Source organism: Triticum urartu, chromosome 4A (genome assembly GCF_056163025.1).
Source record: "Triticum urartu cultivar PI428250 chromosome 4A, HENAU_Tu73, whole genome shotgun sequence".
NCBI classification, from domain to species: Eukaryota; Viridiplantae; Streptophyta; class Magnoliopsida; order Poales; family Poaceae; genus Triticum; species Triticum urartu.
Genome location: NC_141876.1, coordinates 585,674,946 through 585,694,316, shown reverse-complemented (window position 1 = coordinate 585,694,316; position 19,371 = coordinate 585,674,946). Strand labels below are relative to the sequence as shown.

Sequence of the window (19,371 nt, the reverse complement as noted above, 5' to 3'; positions counted from 1 at the left end):
CTAATATCAATTTTTACCCCAAGTCCTTAAGTAATTATTTTCATTACATCAAAGTTAGCTGAGAATATTGACTAGAATATTTTATGTATGACATGATGCATGTACACATACGGTTGAGAAAAGACCGAGCTGCAGTGGAACAACCTGGAGTTAGAGAACTTCAAGGACAAGATTAACGAGGTGACCGGCGTTATGGTGGCTATGTACGACGGCGACCACAAGTTCTTCGGTGAGCTGGCAGTGTCCATGTTGTGTGATATATGATGCTGACCCGTTGTGCATCTCTCTTTTCTTGTGTGTTGCATCATTGTTGCTTGATAGAGTAAATGATTTCAGTTTTGGTTGTGTCCAATCTTTACTATGTACCATGCTTAGTGTTTACTAAACTGAGGCATTGGGCATTGGAATTTAGGCATTTATGTATAATTTTAGTTCTCGATGTGTCCAATGCAAACATTGCTGTCAACTATCAAGTTGATTTTAAAATGTCTTGTTAACTTCATTATTCTGTTATTTATTGTTAAATATGCTGTTAGATTTACTTATATTTTGTTCCTAAACATTTTGTTCTGTAACATGCAGATGCTGGGCTTTCATGTTTCTTCGTGAGCATTAGGACAAAGAAGTCGGAGGAAGCATAGTTCTAACATTGCTGTCAAGTATCAAGTTTTGCATTAATGAAGCCCTTTATGCTGCTCCTATTTGTATGTGTGTATAGTTGTTTTACAGAACTCTATACACACTTGTATTCATATCTCGCAGGGTTATTTATACATGCGGAGAGGTACAAGGGGGTGAGCGAGAGATCGTGTACAATGGCCGTGGCCGAGCATGTCATGCATGCGTGGTGGACGTGCGCATGTAGTGCACGCACCTCCTGAACTATCCGAAGGACCAGGTCAAGGCCGTTGTCCATCAGGTCGTGTAGTAGACTTCCAACAGCCCCCCACAGCCGAAACGTGGGTCTCCCGAATGTTGAGGTTGAACCGGAAGTCGAGGAAGATGCTCGTCGGCAGCCCCTTGATGAAGACGTCGGCAAACTAGGAGCTCGTTGGGACATGGAGGACGCAAACCTCGCCGAGCAACACACGCTCTCGGAGGAAGTGCAAGTCAATCTCCATGTGCTTCGTACGCTAGTGTTGCACAGGGTTAGTCGACATGTACATCGCGCTCACGTTGTCACAATAGAGCACGGTAGCACGCGTGGGAGCCTGGTGGAGCTCGCCAAGGAGTTGTCGCAACCAGACTGCCTTGGCAACGGCGTGTGCGACAGCCCGGTACTCAGCCTCGGCGCTGGAGCTCGAGATGGTCTGTTGCCGCTTCGAGGACCACGACACAAGGTTGCCGCCGAGGAACACACAATACCCTGAGGTGGAGCGGCGTGTGTCGGGACACCCTGCCCAGTCGGCGTTGGAATATGCGACGAGCTCGCTGGAGGTGGAACGATGGAACTGCAAGCCAAGATGTGTAGTCCCACGAAGGTAGCGCAGGATGCGCTTTAGCAAATGGAAGTGCGAGTCACGCGGAGCGTGCATGAAGAGACAACATTGCTGAACACCATAAGAAAGATCAGGCCGTGTGAGTGTTATGTACTATAGGGCACCGACAAGGCTCCTGTATAGAGAAGGATCATGAAATAGAGGGCCATCGTCAGCTGGGAGTTTTGCATGTGTGTCTACTGGCATGGGTAAGGGTTTGCAATTAAGCATCCCTGCTCGATCAAGAATCTCCAAGGCATACTGCTCTTGCGATAGGAAGAGACCGGCGGTAGTGGAAGTGACATTAATGCCAAGAAAATGATGCAGCGGGCCAAGGTCGGACATGGCGAATTCTTGGTGGAGCGAGGAGATGATGGACTGGAGGAGAGATGTGGTGCTCGCGGTGAGGATAATGTCGTCGACATACAGCAACAAATATGCGAGCTGCGTCCCACGACGGAGGATGAAGAGAGAGGATTCGGAGCGAGACGCCACAAAGCCAAGCTGGAGTAGGTATGTGGTGAACCGGGAGAACCATGCCCGTGGCGCTTGTTTCATCCCGTATAACGAGCGGTTCAAGCGGCACACACGCGTAGGGTTGTTGGTGTCGACGTAGCCGGAGAGTTGTTGGGCGTAGACCGTCTCGGCGAGGTGGTCGTGCAGGAAGGCGTTCTTGACGTCGAGCTGATGGATCAGCCAAGAACGCCCGGCGGCGACGCTGAGCACGGTGCGAATCGTAGTCGGCTTGACCACGGGACTGAACGTCTCACCGTAGTCGATGCCGGCTTGCTGCGTGAAGCCGCGAAGCACCCAGCGAGCCGTCAGGATGGAATTTGTGCCGGTATATCCACTTCCCTGTGACCACGTTAGAACCTGCAGGACGAGCAACCAAATCCCAAGTGTTATTCTGCAAAAGCGCATTATATTCCTCTAACATTGCACGGTGCCAGTTTGAATCCTTCAAGGCTGCGCGGTAGGAGGAAGGAATGGGGCTGAGCTAGGATGTGTGGCGTGGAGGTTCAGTTGGTTTTTCGGAAGGTGAAACCCTGATTTTGCACGGGTGCGCATGTTATGGAGATTGGCAGGTGGCGCAACTGGGATGGCCTTGGGTGGGAGGCGCTTGGCAGGCGGTGGCGTGGTACTAGGCGAGGCGTCATGCGAAGGAGTGGACGTGGCGGCGTCAGCGCAGCACGACGCGGGTGAGATGGGCGGGCTTGGCGGGATGGACGGTGGCATAGCGCTAGCCGGCGAAGGTGGGGTGGAGGGCGGGCGATCAGGAGCGGATCCCGCGGGCGGCAGATGGGGAGCGGGGGCGACGCGGTTTGTTGGCTGTTGGGCCGGGATCCGAGGGAGATCCGCTACAGGGCCAGTACGAGGTAGGTAGCCACACCGCTCGAGGAGGATTGGGTGGGCGGGATCGTGTGTGGCCACGCAATCCGATGTGTTTAACGGGGCAGGATCTACGAATGGAAAAACTGCCTCGTCGAAGGTGACATGACGCGAGACGATGACCTTACGGGTGTGCAAATCAAGACAACGATAGCGTTTATGCTCAAGGGGATACCCTATGAAAACGCACCGAATGGCACGGGGTGAGAGTTTGTGCTCGATGGTGGGGTAGACGTTAGGGAAGCAAAGACATCCAAAAACCCGGAGATGATCGTATGTGGGGTGCTGGCCATAAAGCCGAAAGAACGGTGTGTCATTGCGAATGACAGAAGAAGGTCGCCGGTTGAGTAGATGTGTAGCCGTGTGAACAGCTTCAACCCAAAAATTAGGAGGAAGATGGGCGTGGAGAAGGAGAGTGCGGAGCACGTCATTTGTTGTGCGGATCATACGCTCAGCCTTCCCGTTCTGCAGTGAAGTATATGGGCAGGAGAGGCGGAGAGAGGAGCCGCGGTAAGAAAGGAAGTCACGTAGGGCTGTGGTGAGGAACTCGCCACCGTTGTCGCACTGTATGCATTTGATGGGGACACGAAATTGTGTGAGCACATATGCGAAAAAGTGAAGTAAGGTGATTGATGTATCGGATTTAGCGTGCAACGGAAATGCCCATGAAAAATGAGAGAAGTCATCAAGGATGACCAGGTAGAATTGGTAACCAGAGACGCTAGAGACGGGGGAGGTCCAGAGATCGCAGTGCACTAAGTCAAAGGGAGCAGTAGTACAGGAACGAGAAGACATAAAAGGTAGTCTTGATTGCTTGCCATACTGGCAGGACTCGCACACATGGGAATTCAAACTAGCTTTATTACATGGTGACTGAAGAAAAGTTTTTGCTAAAACTGAAAGGGAACTACTGCTAAGGTGCCCAAGGCGTTGGTGCCACAAGCTGCCAGCGACAGAGAGGACCTACTGCACTGCGCTGGAACTGAAGAAAGGGTACAAATCTCCATGGCTACTGGACGTCATTAGGATGCACCGGGTTTTGAGGTCCTTCACAACAAAGCCGAAAGGACTAAACTCGATTGTGCAAGAATTTTCGCGAGTAAAATGACGAACTGAAATTAGGTTCTTAATGATTGTGGGGGAGACAAGAACATCAGTGAGAGAGAAGGGGCCTAGGCGAGTGGAGCTGGTGGCAACAACGGGGATCCGTGAACCGTCACCAACTACAATGCTATTAGAAGAACGCGAAAGAGCATAAGACAGTTGGGAGAGATTACCCGTCTCACCGGTTACGTGTGACGTGGCTCCAGTGTCGAGGAACCACTCGCCGCCCCCGTGCTGCTGCTGCTGCGCCGCGATGTTGTTGAGGGCGGCGTGGAGGGCGGTGTAGTTGTCCCAGGGGGCGGGGTTGGAGGAGCTGGGTGCACCGGCGTTGTAGACCTGGTGGTGCTGTCCGGGTCGGGGGCCGAGGACGCCCGCGGAGTTGGGCGCTGTCCAGGGGGCGCGCGGCTGCTGCGGAGGTGGGAAGGGGCTCCCGTACGGGGCGAAGTACCCCATCCACGGATGGGCGCCCAGCGGCTGCTGTGGAGAGTCGCGCCCAGCTGGAGCGGTGGAGCTGCTGCTAGCGCCTGGGTGGCCGCGACCGCGACCGCACCCACGCCAGCGCCCACGTCCACGGTCGCCACCGGAGGAGGGCTCGGCAGCGGCCTTCCCCTTTTCCGCCTGGTTGCCGGAGGCGGCTCGATCGCCACGAGTACCCCCGCGGTCTCCGGAACCGCCAGAGGTGTGGCCGATGGAGAGCGCGGTGGAGCCGTCCGAGCGCCCGTCGGCCCGAGCGCGCTCGTTCTGCGTGATCTCCTCGAGGAGGAGACGCGACCGGGACTGGGCGAACGTGGGGAACGGCACCTGCAGGGGGAGCACCGCCGCGAGCACATGGAACCGCCTGCTGAGACCGTGGATGAACTGGAGCGTCATGGTCCTGTCGGTGATGGGCTCCTCAACGTCATCAAGCGCGGCCGCCAGAGACTGCAGAGGGCGGGCGTACTCAGGTCCCCCTGGACTGTGCTGCGGAATTCCGCTGAGAGGTCAATCGCACGGCCGGCCTGAATGTCCAGGAAGAACAGGCGCAGGGTGTGCCACACCTGGTGCGCCGTGCTGGCCGGCGACATCACGACGTCATACAACTCATCAGAGATTGTGGAATAGATCCACAACACGATGGTTATATCATCGTTGCGACAGTTGGCGTCCTCATGCAGTGGCTCCCGGTTCTCATCGACGTGATGCTGCACGTTATACTTGCAGAGGATAAAGTAGAACAGGTGGCGCCATCTTGAGTAGTTACCGGCGGCGAGATCGAGCTTGAACCACAGGAAGTGGGTGATGGAGGGCGGGAGACCCTCTCCTGGTGCCGGCGCACCCGGGATGTCGAGGCAGGGGATGAGCTCACGGTAGACGCCGCGATCGAGTGGAGCCGCCAGAGGGGCGGCATCAACAGCTGCAGGTGCAGCGGGTGCGGCTTGGCCGAGGCGCACCGGGGTAGGCGCAGGAGCCCGAGGATGAAGACCCGCCGCGCTCGGAGCTGCATGGGCGGGTGGGATGGCAGCAAGAGGAGCCAGGGGAGGGAGGTTCGCCGCCGCGTTGAGGTCAGCTGAGCGGGATCGGCGGAGCAGCCGATTCATGGCGGAAGCGTGGAATAGGATTTGAACTGCTCAGTTACCAAGTTGTTTTACAGAACTCTATACACACTTGTATTCATATCTCGCAGGGTTATTTATACATGCGGAGAGGTACAAGTGGGTGAGGGAGAGATCGTGTACAATGGCTGTGGCCGAGCATGTCATGCATGCGTGGTGGACGTGCGCACGTAGTGCACGCACCTCCTGAACTATCCGAAGGACCAGGTCAAGGCTGTTGTCCATCAGGTCGTGTAGTAGACTTCCAACATGTATGATGTAGCAGAACCTGGCTCATGTGATTGTACACTTGTGGAGCTTGTTATCTGATTGTAAACTTGATGCTGATCACATTTGTATGTGTGTTATATGATGTAGCACTTTGATGGTTGATAATATTTGAAGTATTTCGTGTGTTTTCTGTGTGCCAATTTAAATACCAGGTATTTATTTGTGCGAAATAAAAAAATGAAGAATATTGCCCTGATGGCTAGGACCCAGTAGTAGAACCTGACAATGGGGACCCACCTGACTAGTGAACCCAATTTATAAAAAAAGAAAAAAATGAAACTGTTGAGACAAAAAGGCCATGGGCCAAAAATAAAAAGGCTGCAATGTTGGGATTGGTCCATGAAGCTGACAAAAAATTCATAGAAAAAAATATAAATGGGCTGAATTAATGGGCTCGGCCCGTATAAACACCGAACTGGACCGGCCAGAATCTTGTGCCACGTCAGATTGCCACGCTGGATGCCTACGTGGCCTGGGGAGGTTGCTAGTGACCAAAACAAAACAGTAGACGTATTTTGGTCGTAGTCTTCGACCATTCCAGAGGAAAGGTCGCTATAGTCAGTTTATGACCGCAAGCTTTTGACCTTCTGTTTTTGGTCAAAAAAAGGTCGCAAATGAAAAACCATGACCTTTTAGTGACCAATAGTGGTGGTCACAAGTTGACATATTTCTTTTAGTGTCTAGTGCTCCTCGAGCCATAGTAGTCCGCTACAGCCCGGTTCACCTGAGTCCTGCTAGCCCAGCACTACTGCTCAGGACACTTGACTGGCCGACATGTGTTTCACTTTGTTCCTATGTCTGTCCCTTCGGGGAAATGTCACGCGGTGACATCCGGCGTCCTGCCTAGCCTGCTACAGCCCGGGTTCCCCGGAGTCCTGTTAGCCCAGTGCTACAGCCCGGATTCACACGCTGATGACCAACATGCTCGATATGATTCACGTATGCCTATCCCCATAGGTCTGTGCCACTTTGGGTTCACGACTAGCCATGTCGGCCCGGGTTCTCTGTCATATGGATGCTAGCGACACTATCATATACGTGAGCCAAAAGGCGCAAATGTTCCCGGGCCATGGTAAGGCGACACCCGTGGGGATACCATGCATGAGGCCGCAATGTGATATGAGGTGTTACCGGCTAGATCAACGTGACTTGGAATCGGGATCCTGACATGCGTCGTGATGCGGCCCGGTATAGAGGCACCGCACACCCTCTTTGCTTCACAGATGAGGTGCTGGATCACGAATTCCCCGAGGGGTTCAAGCCCGTCAATATTGGATCATACGACGGAACAACCGATCCCGCAGTATGGATTCAGGACTTTATTCTCCACATCCACATGGCCCGTGGATACGACCTCCACACTATCAAATACCTCCCAGTGAAACTCAAAGGGCCAGCTAGACAATGGCTGAATAGCCTGCCCGAGGATTCCATCGGCAGCTGGGAGGACTTGGAAGAGGCCTTCCTTGACAACTTCCAAGGTACATATGTCTGGCCACCCGATGCCGATGACTTAAGCCACATAGTTCAACAACCTGGAGAATCAGCCAGAAAATTCTGGACTAGGTTCCTAACCAATAAGAACCAGATCGTTGACTGTCCGGATGCCAAAGCCCTAGCGGCCTTTAATCACAGCATCCGGGACGAATGGCTAGCACGCCACCTCGGCCAAGAAAAGCCGAAGTCCATGGAAGCTGGCTACCTCATAGTAAAAACACAACCAGCGAGGCAGGCCCCTCCGAGGCCAAGAACAGCTCCGGCAAGCTCCGGCGCAACAGACACAAACGCCGAAGCAATGGCGACAACACCGATGACACCTCCGTTAACGCCGGATTCAGCGGCTCCAAGTCCGGCCAGCGAAAGAAGCCCTACAAAAGGAACAGTGAGGGACCATCCAGCCTGGACCACATACTTGATCGTCCGTGCCAGATACATGGTACCCTAGATAAACAAGCCAATCACACCGACAGAGACTGTTGGGTTTTCAAATAGGCTAGCAGGTTAAATGCCGAAAACAAAGAAAAAGGATCACAAAGTGAGGACGAGGACGAAGAGCCCCGGCAGCCGAATACGAGAGGGCAGAAGAAATTTCCCCATCAAGTCAAAATGGTGAACATGATATACGCTACACACATCCCCCAAAAGGGAACGCAAGCGAGCAATTCGGGACGTCTATGCGGTAGAGCCAGTCGTCCCAAAACTCAATCTGCGGTCGTCCTTCCCGATCTCCTTCGATCGTCGAGATCACCCAACTAGTATCCGGCATGGCGGTTCAGCCGCCCTGCTCCTTGACCCAATCATCGACGGATTTCACCTGACACGATTCCTACTGGACGGTGGTAGTAGCCCCAACCTCCTCTATCAAGATATAGTGCGAAAGATGGGCATTAATCCTTCACGAATCAAACCCACAAAGACTACCTTTAAAGGAGTCATACCAGGTGTTGAGGCCCGCTGCACGGGCTCAATCACACTGGAGGTGATCTTCGGTTCCCCGGACAACTTTCAAAGCGAGGAGTTGATCTTCGATATCGTCCCCTTCCGCAGCGGCTACCACGCACTACTCGGATGAATCGCATTTCCTAGATTCAATGCGGTGCCACACTACGCTTATCTCAAGCTAAAGATGCCCGGTCTGCGCGGTGTCATAACAGTCAATGGAAACACAGAACGCTCCCTCCAGAGAGGGGAGCACACTTCCGCCCTAGCAGCAGAGGTACAAAGCAGCCTTCTCAAGCAGCATCATAGCCTGGCTGCCGGGCCCCTGGACATCATTAAGAGGTTCCGGACTACACTTCAACAGGACAGCGCGGCTCGTCAAGAGCTTGATTAGCAATTCGGCCTCTGTCCCAATCCCGATGAGGTAGTGGCATTCATGCCACCCGTCCATAACTACGCACTCAAAATTCCATGGGCATCAACGGAGGCACAAGCTATCCCGGGATCCAGGGTTCGGCTAGACCGATCCCGGACACACATATAACTTTACTATCTCCTTTTCCCTTGTTTCAGGTTTCTCCTATGGGGGCCTCCTTCGATGGCCTGATTAACAATCCCGTCAAAGGACAAACACACCGGATTGACATGGAGCATAGGCGTACATGGGAAGCCCTAGAGGCTAACCGTTTTTCAGGACCCACGTGCAGTCCGCCTTTGGGTATGGCATGTCAAATAGCCGGTTGCTTATTGCATTATTTTGTACCAATGAGCTTGGACCCATTAAACCAACTATAATGGAAACAGTTCATGAGCCAAGGTCAAGGGCTCCAGATCCTATCTCTATTCTCACTCTGTTTTCCTTTATATTACTTATTTCCTAGGAACCGTACACTCTGGTACATTTCATATTTTCCAGGGGCTCCCCATCGCCCCACGATAGGGCAAAAAAGTCCGTACAATCCTTAAAGATAAAGTTCGGCACCCCGAATTTAGCATTATATGCATTGGTTCCGAATCATGTCTTTGGTCAATAGTTGGGTTGCCCGGCTCCTGTGCTTGCTACCCTATGTTCCGCTAAATCAGCTAGGGTAGTAAAGGGATAACTACACCAACTGTGCCCTGGCCTTGACCATACGAGCACCTCAGAAGAGAAAGCTCAAAACTGACTATCATGATACGGCAAGAGCCGGTCAGCTGTTTGAGGGTCACAAATCATTGGAGATTTCTTCCGCATTATGTGAAAGATCGGCACTTCCCGATGAAATGCTGACATCACCCTAGTTTGAACCAGGGGCTGCACCTACGCTTTATTATAAAACTCCTATGGCTAAGTGAGGGCGTTTAAGCCATATAGTCTGATTGACTTGTTCGTTGTGCTAAACAACTCCTTCAAGGACCATACAATTGGATCAAGATTGTTTAGATTCCATCCCGAACACCTCTGTACTACCACGTGAGGGCAGAAGCCGATGACTGCCCAACCCTCTTACATACAACACGGCCGCACAGGAGGAAACAATTCAAAGCATAACAAAATTACATTACAAAACAGGCTTTGTTCTCATAATACAAGGCAAAGGCAATATGAATACATTTATTCAAATACCATGTCCTGCGAACATTGTGCTGCCGCAAGGCGAGACCCCTCTAGGACATCAGCAAAATACCGTTTGGGTGTGCAGTGTTCCTTGCCCTCCGGTGGCCCTCTGGTCACCTCGACGGCGTCCATCTTCGCCCACCACATCTTGCAACGGGCGAAGGCCATGCGCGCACCTTCAATGCAGGCCGAACGCTTGACGACATCTAGCAGGCCATGCGCGGTTTCATGGAAATCTATCCCGTAATGATACATCAACCCGCGGACGAAAGGGTGGAGTGGAAACCCTAGCCCGCGGAATAAATGGGGGAGGAACACTACCTTCTCGGTGGGCTCCGGCGTGGGGACGAACTGTCCCTTGGTCGGCAGGCGATGAGCGATCACCTTCGCCAAATATTCGGCCACCCGGAGATCAGTAATTTCCTCCTCCTTGGCGGAGGAGACCATCCACTTTCCCTGGCCTCCGGATCCAGACATGGTTGCTTGAGTGGAAAGGAGCTGAGAACTTGGGCGCTGGAGCTCGAGATTGGAAAGGCGGAGACAGAGAGAGGGCGTGAGAGAGGAAGAGGGAATCCTTATCCCCTTATAAAGGCAACAAATATTGAACGCCTCCTCACTCGCCTTAAGATTCACCTATTCTCAAGGGTTGTATAAATGACACGGTTGGGTTACCCACGCCCGTACTGATGAGAATCCCGTAATAAGGGGCACGATCTCTGCTTCGACAAGACGTGGCAATGGCAACCACGTCTCGAAACGTGGAGCAGCAGACGAAAAATGGTTCGAAATTATGACCGAAGAGACATGATGTCATATTGTAAAAGCTATTAGCGTATTAGACTCGTGTAAAAATATATATACTCTCTACGGTTATGTATGGTGTGTATGACAGGTCCGGATACTATCATCGCACCCGAAGACTATCTTGAAGTTTGGATAGAAGGGAACCCGCCTTGCAATGCCGAAGACAATCTGCGCGTCGGACTCCTCATCATTGAAGTCAGGTTCAGGGGCTACTGTGGGAGTCCTGGACTAAGCGGTCCTCGGGCGTCCGGCCTGTTATCCATGGGTTGGACTGATGAGCTGTGAAGACATGAAGACCGAAGACTGTACCTGTGTCCGGTTTGGACTCTCCTTGGCATGGAAGGCAAGCTTGGCGATCGACTATGAAGATTCCTTCTTATGTAACCGACTCTATGTAAACCCTAGATCCCCCAGTGTCTATATAAACCGGGGGGGTTAGTCCGAAAAGGACACATATATACTCATTACCATAGTCATATAGGCTAGGCTTGTAGGGTTTAGCCATCTCGATCTTGTGGTAGATCAACTCTTGTAACACTCGTAATCATCAATATCAATCAAGCAGGACGTAGGGTATTACCTCCATAGAGAGGGCCCAAACCTGGGTAAACATCATGTCCCCTGTCTCCTGTTACCATCGATCCTAGACGCACAGTTCGGGACCCCCTACCTGAGATCCGCCGGTTTTGACACCGACAGCAGGAAAAATGCTCTTTCGTGATTTGATGACTCCTTTATTTACTTGCTTCGGCGAAAATACGCGATAGGGCGTCCCACGTCAGGAGGAATACATGCGTGCACCACCCGGGAGGACCCTGAAACCGCGCGGTAGGGTGTGCCATGTCTCGGCATGGAGGAAAATGTGCGTGTAAAAATTCACTATATCAGACGTCATACCTATGGTTCGACCTCGGGACCCAGCTAGTCGGTCAAAAACACCCCATTAGCCACAAAGCTTCATCATGCTAACATGGCACGAAGGATAGGTGTGGTTAGCTCCGTCTTGACCAGCCACAACGTCTCTTGTTCTACGCGATTCTTCTATTTTCCAAGCTTCTTTTTAGTTGTAGTAACACCACAGCAAGCTAGCGCCGCTCTTCGTGTGTGCCCGTGCAAAGGTTAGACGATAGAGAGAAGAGAGAGATCGCAGAGCAGGGACCCACCAGTAAGTGAGTCAACGGCCATGCACGTGTAGACGAGGCACTCCCTCTACTCTAATCAATGTAATACTGTATAAAATCAAGTTATGGGACAAAGCCAACAACCATTTGTGTTTCGGGCTATCGACATACTCTTTGTAGTCCAGGTTGCCAGTTCGAATCTCGTCTTTCAGATTTGTTAGTTTTAGGTCCAAATTTGATTAATGACAAGTGGGACCCCCGTGTGTTGTTCTGATATTTCAGTGTAGGATGGTTTTTTTGAACAAACACTTTGCACGGTTAGACAAGTAACAGCACAAGTTACACGTATTTTGCAAGTTTACAAACAAAAATGACAGCGGCATAGAATATCACATCCACCCCGCAGCTTAGATGCTATGGTGATATGAGTTTTTACATCGTTGGAAGTGAGATCCAATGGCTTGGGAGTAGTCTTTGTAATTATGCGCAATTTCCAAACTCTCCAAAGGTTTTTTGCAAATAGAACATTCAGGCCTCATGTGTGCCGCTGCATCTTGGATCCAACGGCTCCCCGTTGCTCATATTAGGTGCTCCCCATAGCTTAATTACCCGCTACGGTGATATGAGCATCTAGGTCGTATGATCAGTGATCAGATGGCACATGCGTAGTACTTGTACTTTCTGCACAATTCCCAAACTCTCGGACCCGCATATTGCAAAAACATTCAAACCTCCTACTGTGGGCTGTTAGATCTCCGTGAACTCGTATCACCATAGAATCTACGGTGCGGGAGCACCTCATATTCTCCCGTGCGAGAAAACATAAGGTGCTCTCGCAGCTTGGATGCTACGGTGATATGAGCTTCGAGGTTGTTTGATCTGAGATCCAATGGCATCTGAGCAGTCTTTGTGCTTGTGAGCAGTGGCCGTACTCTGGGGTCTTTTCTGCAAAAAACCATTCGAACCACCGAGGAGGCGTTGGGTCACAAATCCAACGGCCCCGAAGAGCTTGTATCACCAAAGCATCTAAGGTGTGGTAGCACATGATATTCTTACGTACAAGAGAATATGATGTCCTCCTTCATCTTAGATGCTATGGTGATACGAGCTTCGAGGTCGTTGGATATGGGATCCAAGGGCATCTGAGTAGGTTTTGTACAAATTGTGTGCAATTCTCAAACTCTTCAAGGTTTCCTGTAAAAATATTAAGACATCATGTGAGTTGCTATATCTCAGATCTACAAGCTCCAAGCAACTCGTATCGGCATATAGCATAGAAGGTATGGGGGCACACGATATTCTCCCCGGGAGGAGGGGTGGGGGTGCACAACCAATCGGTGGTTGGGAGGGTGGGGAAAAATATAATCTAAACAACCCTAACAGAGCTTCATAATTTTATCTAAGGTCGAGGGGGTGACACCCGACAATCATAGTTCCACCTAATTAAACACAACATTTGCATGTACTGTAGTACTAGACTTAATATTCATGTTTCAGTTTCATGTTCGTTTTAAATAATGAATTGAGGACCATGCATGTCTTACATTTTACTCCCTTCATTCCTACATATTAGTCTTTTTAGAGATTTCAAGTGGACTGGCACATACAGATGTATATAGACATATTTTAGAGTGTAGATTCAATCATTTTGCTCCGTATGTAGACGTTTGTTGAAATCTCTAAAAGACTAATATTTAGGAACAAAAGGAGTATTTTTGAGTTCGTGTCATATATGCATTGTTTGGAAAAATAGATGCACTATACTCATTGGATTGTTGTTGTGTTCGTGTGTGGGTGTGTGTGTGGTCATATGCTTGATACATAGAAAGTTTTCTCACCTCCATATTGTTCATCTTTTAAATTTGAATTTGCATTGAAAAACTTAGTAGGGATACCATGAAATGTGAAATCCACGTTGAGATCACTATATCACAAACTCACTCTAATTCAACAACTCGTCATAAATCAATGACCACGTTGAGATTAGTATTTGCAAGGAAAATACGGGCGTTGTAATACACATAGATTCGTTCGGCAACTTAAAAGGTTCCTTTTGTATTCTCGAATGGTAGGATCCAACGACGAACCAGCCAGACCTTGGCTCGTGTTGATCCTAAAAAAATTAAAAAAAACCGGGCTCGTGTCCTTCTGGTGGCGTCCGTGGTACGCACATTAGGCAACCCCAACCAGTCGAGTGTCACAGCCCCAGATCAGCCCTTGCTTGTCTTTGCATCATCATCTTGCATCATGATTAAATCCCATTAAAATTTGAAATGGGGATTGCCTAAACCCTAGCATTAAAGGAATTAACTAGGTTCAAACTTAAAACTTTTCAATGAACCCAAAATGCCTTCATAAATGTTCACCATCTTTGGTCCTAGCTAAACCTTCTGCCAAAAATGGTTTCATATTTTTGGAGGCTATTCTGGATTTTTGAATTAAATCATAAGTATTTGAATTTGGACATTTAAATTCTATTAAATATTTTAAATGTCCAAATAATCTTGAAAGCATCTGAGGGTTATTGGAAATAGTTTCAAAAGAGCCCACAATTATTTTCAGGATTTTACAAAATGAATTAGTATTTTTACTAATTCAAAACAGAAAAGAAAAAATAGAAAACAAAAAAATAAAAAAGAGAGAGAGAATTACCTGGCTATCCTGCCTAGTCGGCCCAGCTCTGCAGCTGGCTGGCCCAGCTAGCGGCCTAGCCCACCAAGCCACCCCCTCCCCGTCGTCTTCCTCCCTGTCAGGAGGACGGGCGCGTGCCCGACGCGCGCGCGCCACCGTGCGGCCACCTCCACCCTGCTTGCCTGCGTCCTCGACGCTCTGGACGTCTCCAACGACGCCACGCACCCCCTGGAACCCCCTCGCTCACTCTCTCGTCCCCATTACCTCCTCTGGCTCCCTCTCTCTAGCACCGAGCGGATCTCATCGCCGGCGCTTGCTGCTGCCGCAGCCACCGCCTCCCCCTCGCATCTCCGACGTGTCCAAGAGCTTCGCCTCGACCCACTCTTCCTCCCCACCGAGCCGTGACTTGCCGAAGACCCTGCATCGACGCCATCTTCATCACCTTCGTCGCCGGCCGCCCTAGCTGCTGCTGCTTGCAGGGATGGATGCGGGCGAGCTCCAGCTCCCCGTGGATGCCTCCGCCGCTCGTTTCGTCGCCTGTGCTGCGTTTTCGAGCCGCGCCGCCATCTCGGGCCTCGCCGGCGTCATGTCGCCGGTGGGGCTGACCCATTTGACCACGTGGGCCCCGCCCCCTGGTCAAACCTAGATTAGGAGTTAAACTAACACTAATTTAGTTAGGTTAGTCGCTGACCAGTGGGTCCAGCCCAGTTAGTTAGGGCTAAGTAACTTGGTTAGTTGACTGGGTCACTGACCAGTGGGTCCCACTGTTCAGGTTTGACCTGGTGGAGTCCTTTGACCTGCTGACGTCACCCCGACATCATGCTGACGCAGTAATTAATTTCTGTTTTAAAACAATTCAGAAAATTCCAGAAATTAGTATAAACTTCTAAAATTCATAGAAATTCAACCGTAACTCCAAATGAAATAAATTATATATGAAAAATTATCAGAAAAATTCAAGGAATCCATCTGTACCATTTTCAGGCATGTTTGAGCAAGTTAACCTCACTGTTTAGGATGAAACATGATTAGGGAAAATTTCATAATAGGTTTGGAGTTGGAATTTGATATAGTTTTGAATTCCACTTCAATTAAAATGACTTTCTGTTGCATTAGCCCAAATCACAACATATTGCCATGTCATGATCATGCATCATATTGTTCCATTGCATTGATTGTATTCTTCCTTGTTTGCTGGTAATTGCCCCCTCTCAGTAGACGTTGTTTCCGACGACGTGATCGATGACACCGATGAAGAGCTATTCTATCTTCAGAAGTGCCAGGCAAGCACAACCCCCTTGTTCATTCTGATACAAGCCCACTCTCTCGCTCCTGCTCTCTTTTACTGCATTAGGACAACACCGATCATCTGTTACTTGTTGCGGTAGTTGAACCCCTTATCCTCTGCATGACCTGTCATTGCCACAGTAAATAGATGAAACCCACTAGCATGAGTAGGAGTTGTTTGAGCCCTGATGTGCCTACTCATTCATGCTTGTTTGTCATGCCTGCTACTGCTTAGAGTTGAGTTAGGTCTGATTCATCGGGGATGAATCGGAGGTGTGTAAACATGTCCTACTGTTGAGAGCTAAGTGTGTGAACACGATTTGGTAAAGGTAGCGGTGAGAGGCCATGTAGGAGTACATGGTGGGTTGTCTCATTGAAACCGTCCTTAGGAACTGAGTTCTGTGTCTGTGATCCATGAAACAGTTACAACCACGCATTGGGCACGAAACCAATGGACCCTCTCGGCTTCTTAATCACCCTAGTCCTCTGTCCAGGAGTTGCGACTAGTTTCTGGTGTTTATAGGATATGTGTTGGCGGCCGTGCGTAGCGCTGACCCTAGGGGTGGGCTATGATGCGGTAGATACACCGTGGCCGGGCATGCCGGGCGCCCGGTTGGTGTCTCGGAACACTGTACACATCGTTCGGGGCCGTATGTGGAAACCTCGGCAGGACTCCCTGCAGATAGAACCTGGATAGGCGATAAAACTGGACTAGAGACTTGAGTGTTTAGGTAGGCTGTGGCTGACACCCTCGTTGGGCTTCCGCTTGAAGGTTGCCGAGTACATGTCGTGTAAACGGCGGTAAGTGGTGAGAGCGTGTGTGAAGAGGTACACCCCTGCAGGGTTAACATCATCTATCCGAATAGCCGTGTCCGCGGTAAAGGACTTCTGGGTTGCCTATAATAGTTCGTAGACAAGTGAAAATGGATACTCTAAAACTCACGAGATAAGTGTGAGTGCTATGGATGGCCTTCTCGTCGGGAGATGGGAGCGGATCCATAGTGTGGTGTATTGAATGGTGAATATGTGGACTCGTGTGCGCCACCTCAAAAGAGTTACTTGCAGTCGTAGTTCAGGTTAGCCACTGAGTCAAAGCTGGCTTGCTGCAGTTAAACTCCACCACCCCCTTTATTGATACCGATGCATATGTAGATAGTTCTGATGTAAGTCTTGCTGGGTACATTTGTACTCACGTTTGCCTATTTTATGTTTTGCAGAGAGACGTCAGTCTCTCTAGTAGTTCCGTGTGGACTTCGACGTTAGCTTGATACCTCAGCTACGATCTTGTGCCCTCGGCAGGATCTGGTAGATAGTCAGGCCTCTCAGCCTTTTTCATTTGTAGTTGTCTGTACTCAGACATGTTAAGCTTCCGCTTGTGTTTTGACTTGTATGCTCTGAATGTTGGGCCATGAGACCCATGTTTGTAATATCTCGCTCCTCGGAGCCTGATGAATAAATACTTGAGTCGTAGAGTCTTGTTGTGATGCCATGTTGTATTTACACATATCGAGCATATTGTGTGTATGATTGAAATGCTTGGTATGTGTGGGATCCGACAATCTAGTTGTTTATCCTTGGTAGCCTCTCTTATGGGGAAATGTAGTCTAGTGCTTCCATGAGCCATAGTAGTCCGCAACAGCCCGGTTCACCGGAGTCCTGTGTCTGTCCCTTCGGGGAAATGTCACGCGGTGACATCCGGAGTCCTGCCTAGCCTGCTACAGCCCGGGTTACCGGAGTCCTGTTAGCCCAGTGCTACAGTCCGGATTCACACACTGCTGACCGACATGCTCGAAGTTGATTCATGTATGCCTGTCCCCATAGGTTGGTGCCGCTTTGGGTTCACGACTAGCCATGTCGGCCCGGGTTCTCTATCATATGGATGCTACCGACACTATCATATACGTGAGCCAAAAGGCGCAAACGGTCCCGGGCCATGGTAAGGCGACACCCGTGGGAATACCGTGCGTGAGGCCGTAAAGAGATATGAGGTGTTACCGGCTAGATCGATGTGACTTGGAATCGGGGTCCTGACATCGAGCCTCCGCGTTTCGAGTCGAAATATCTGGCGACCAGAATTCCAACCCTAGGAAATTCCCCACATGTCCCCCGTCCATAATGACTACCAATAAACAACAGAGGGATGCTTTAGTAACTAGAAAACGTTGTGTGTAAAAAAAGTAACTAGACAATGTTACCTACTATGCCGAGCACGGTTCAATTCCCCCGCTCGCCGCTCGCCAAGGTCACCCATCAATTGCATTGCACTACTAGGGAAAAGCCTATACACAGAATTCTACCAGTAGCGGTGTACAGAATCAAGCGCTGCTGCTACTTAGTAGTAGCGCGCGTAAATAAACCGCGCTACTGCTATGACTTTAGCAGTAGCGCGTACTAGAGAAAAGCGCTGTTGCTACGTTTCAACTGGGTGCACATGGCTAGCCCAACCTAGCAGTAGCGCGTATAATGGCCCAACGCTACTGCTAATCGCTATAGCTGCAGCGTGTAGTCCAGAACGCGCTGTAGCTAACGGAGCAGCAGCGCCCTTTCTGGAACGCGCTACTGGTACTTCTGACTTAACCAGGCGTTTCGTACTTCCCCACGGCCACATCATCCCCCAAATCAACTCCACTCTCGCCGCCGCCGTCGCCCTCGGCCGCCGCGCGCTCTCCCCACGCCGCCCCCGAACCCCAAATTCAACGCCGGCCCCGCCCCCGACCTCAACGCCGCCCGGGACGCCGCCCCCGACCCCGACCTCAACGCCGCCCCGGACGCCGCCCCCGCCCCCCGACCTCAACGCCGCCCCGGAGCCCCGACCACGACCTCGACGCCGCCTGCCCCTCCCTCGTCGCAGGCACCCGAGGTGAGCACACCTGCTCCTCCCTCTCCCCTACCTCTGCCTAGGGTTTCTACCTCCATCAAATTAGTTAGGGTGGAAACGAATCGGATGGGATGCGGCTCAAATGAGTTAGGGTTCATGTAAGGGTGGAAACGAATCAAATTTCTAAGATGAATCATAAAACGAGTAAAATTTGACCACTTATTTCACTTTATAGTTGGAACTAGTTAGTAAGAACTAGGTACTAATTAGGTACTAGAATATTTTTATTTATAGTAAGTTTATTTTTAGTAAGAACTAGTTGAATTAATAGAACTAGTTAGTAAGAACTTGTTGCTATTTTTTTAGTTAAAGCAATTTTCCCGCATCGACGTGGACGATGCCTATCCCGCATCCTCGTCGTCAAGTCGGCGGAGGACGACACATGCTTGACCAAATGGGCCATGTCTGGGACTGGGTTCCACTAGGGTGGTACTGGGAGGCGCTACCTACCGGGGGGCGCAGGTTGGTGAGGAGCCAGCCTGTCGTTGACCCGAACCTTCTTTGGTGGCGGTCGTGTGGGCCGGTGACGGTCCAGAGGCTCGAGGACTCCGCGGAGGTGGTGCGTCACCGTGTCAGTGAGGAAGACGCGCACGTCCGTCGCTACTTGTTTGCGTTGGAGCACAGGTTCTCCAATACCTGGCAGGTTCTCCATGGATCTCACTGGAGCTATGATCCCGTGATGGTTCCTTCTCTGTGGGTGTCCACCACCCGCGCCGATACCTGTCGTGTGCTAGGGTTTTAGTTGTACTAGTGATGTTATATGTATGACACTATTCGGGAT

The 19,371-nt window shown here is 50.6% G+C and overlaps 1 pseudogene; it reads right to left on the bottom strand.

Annotated features, from left to right (window-relative positions):
- Positions 1–1,133: 1,133 nt before the first annotated feature.
- On the bottom strand, positions 1,134–5,548 carry LOC147976858 (uncharacterized; annotated as a pseudogene).
- Positions 5,549–19,371: the final 13,823 nt, after the last annotated feature.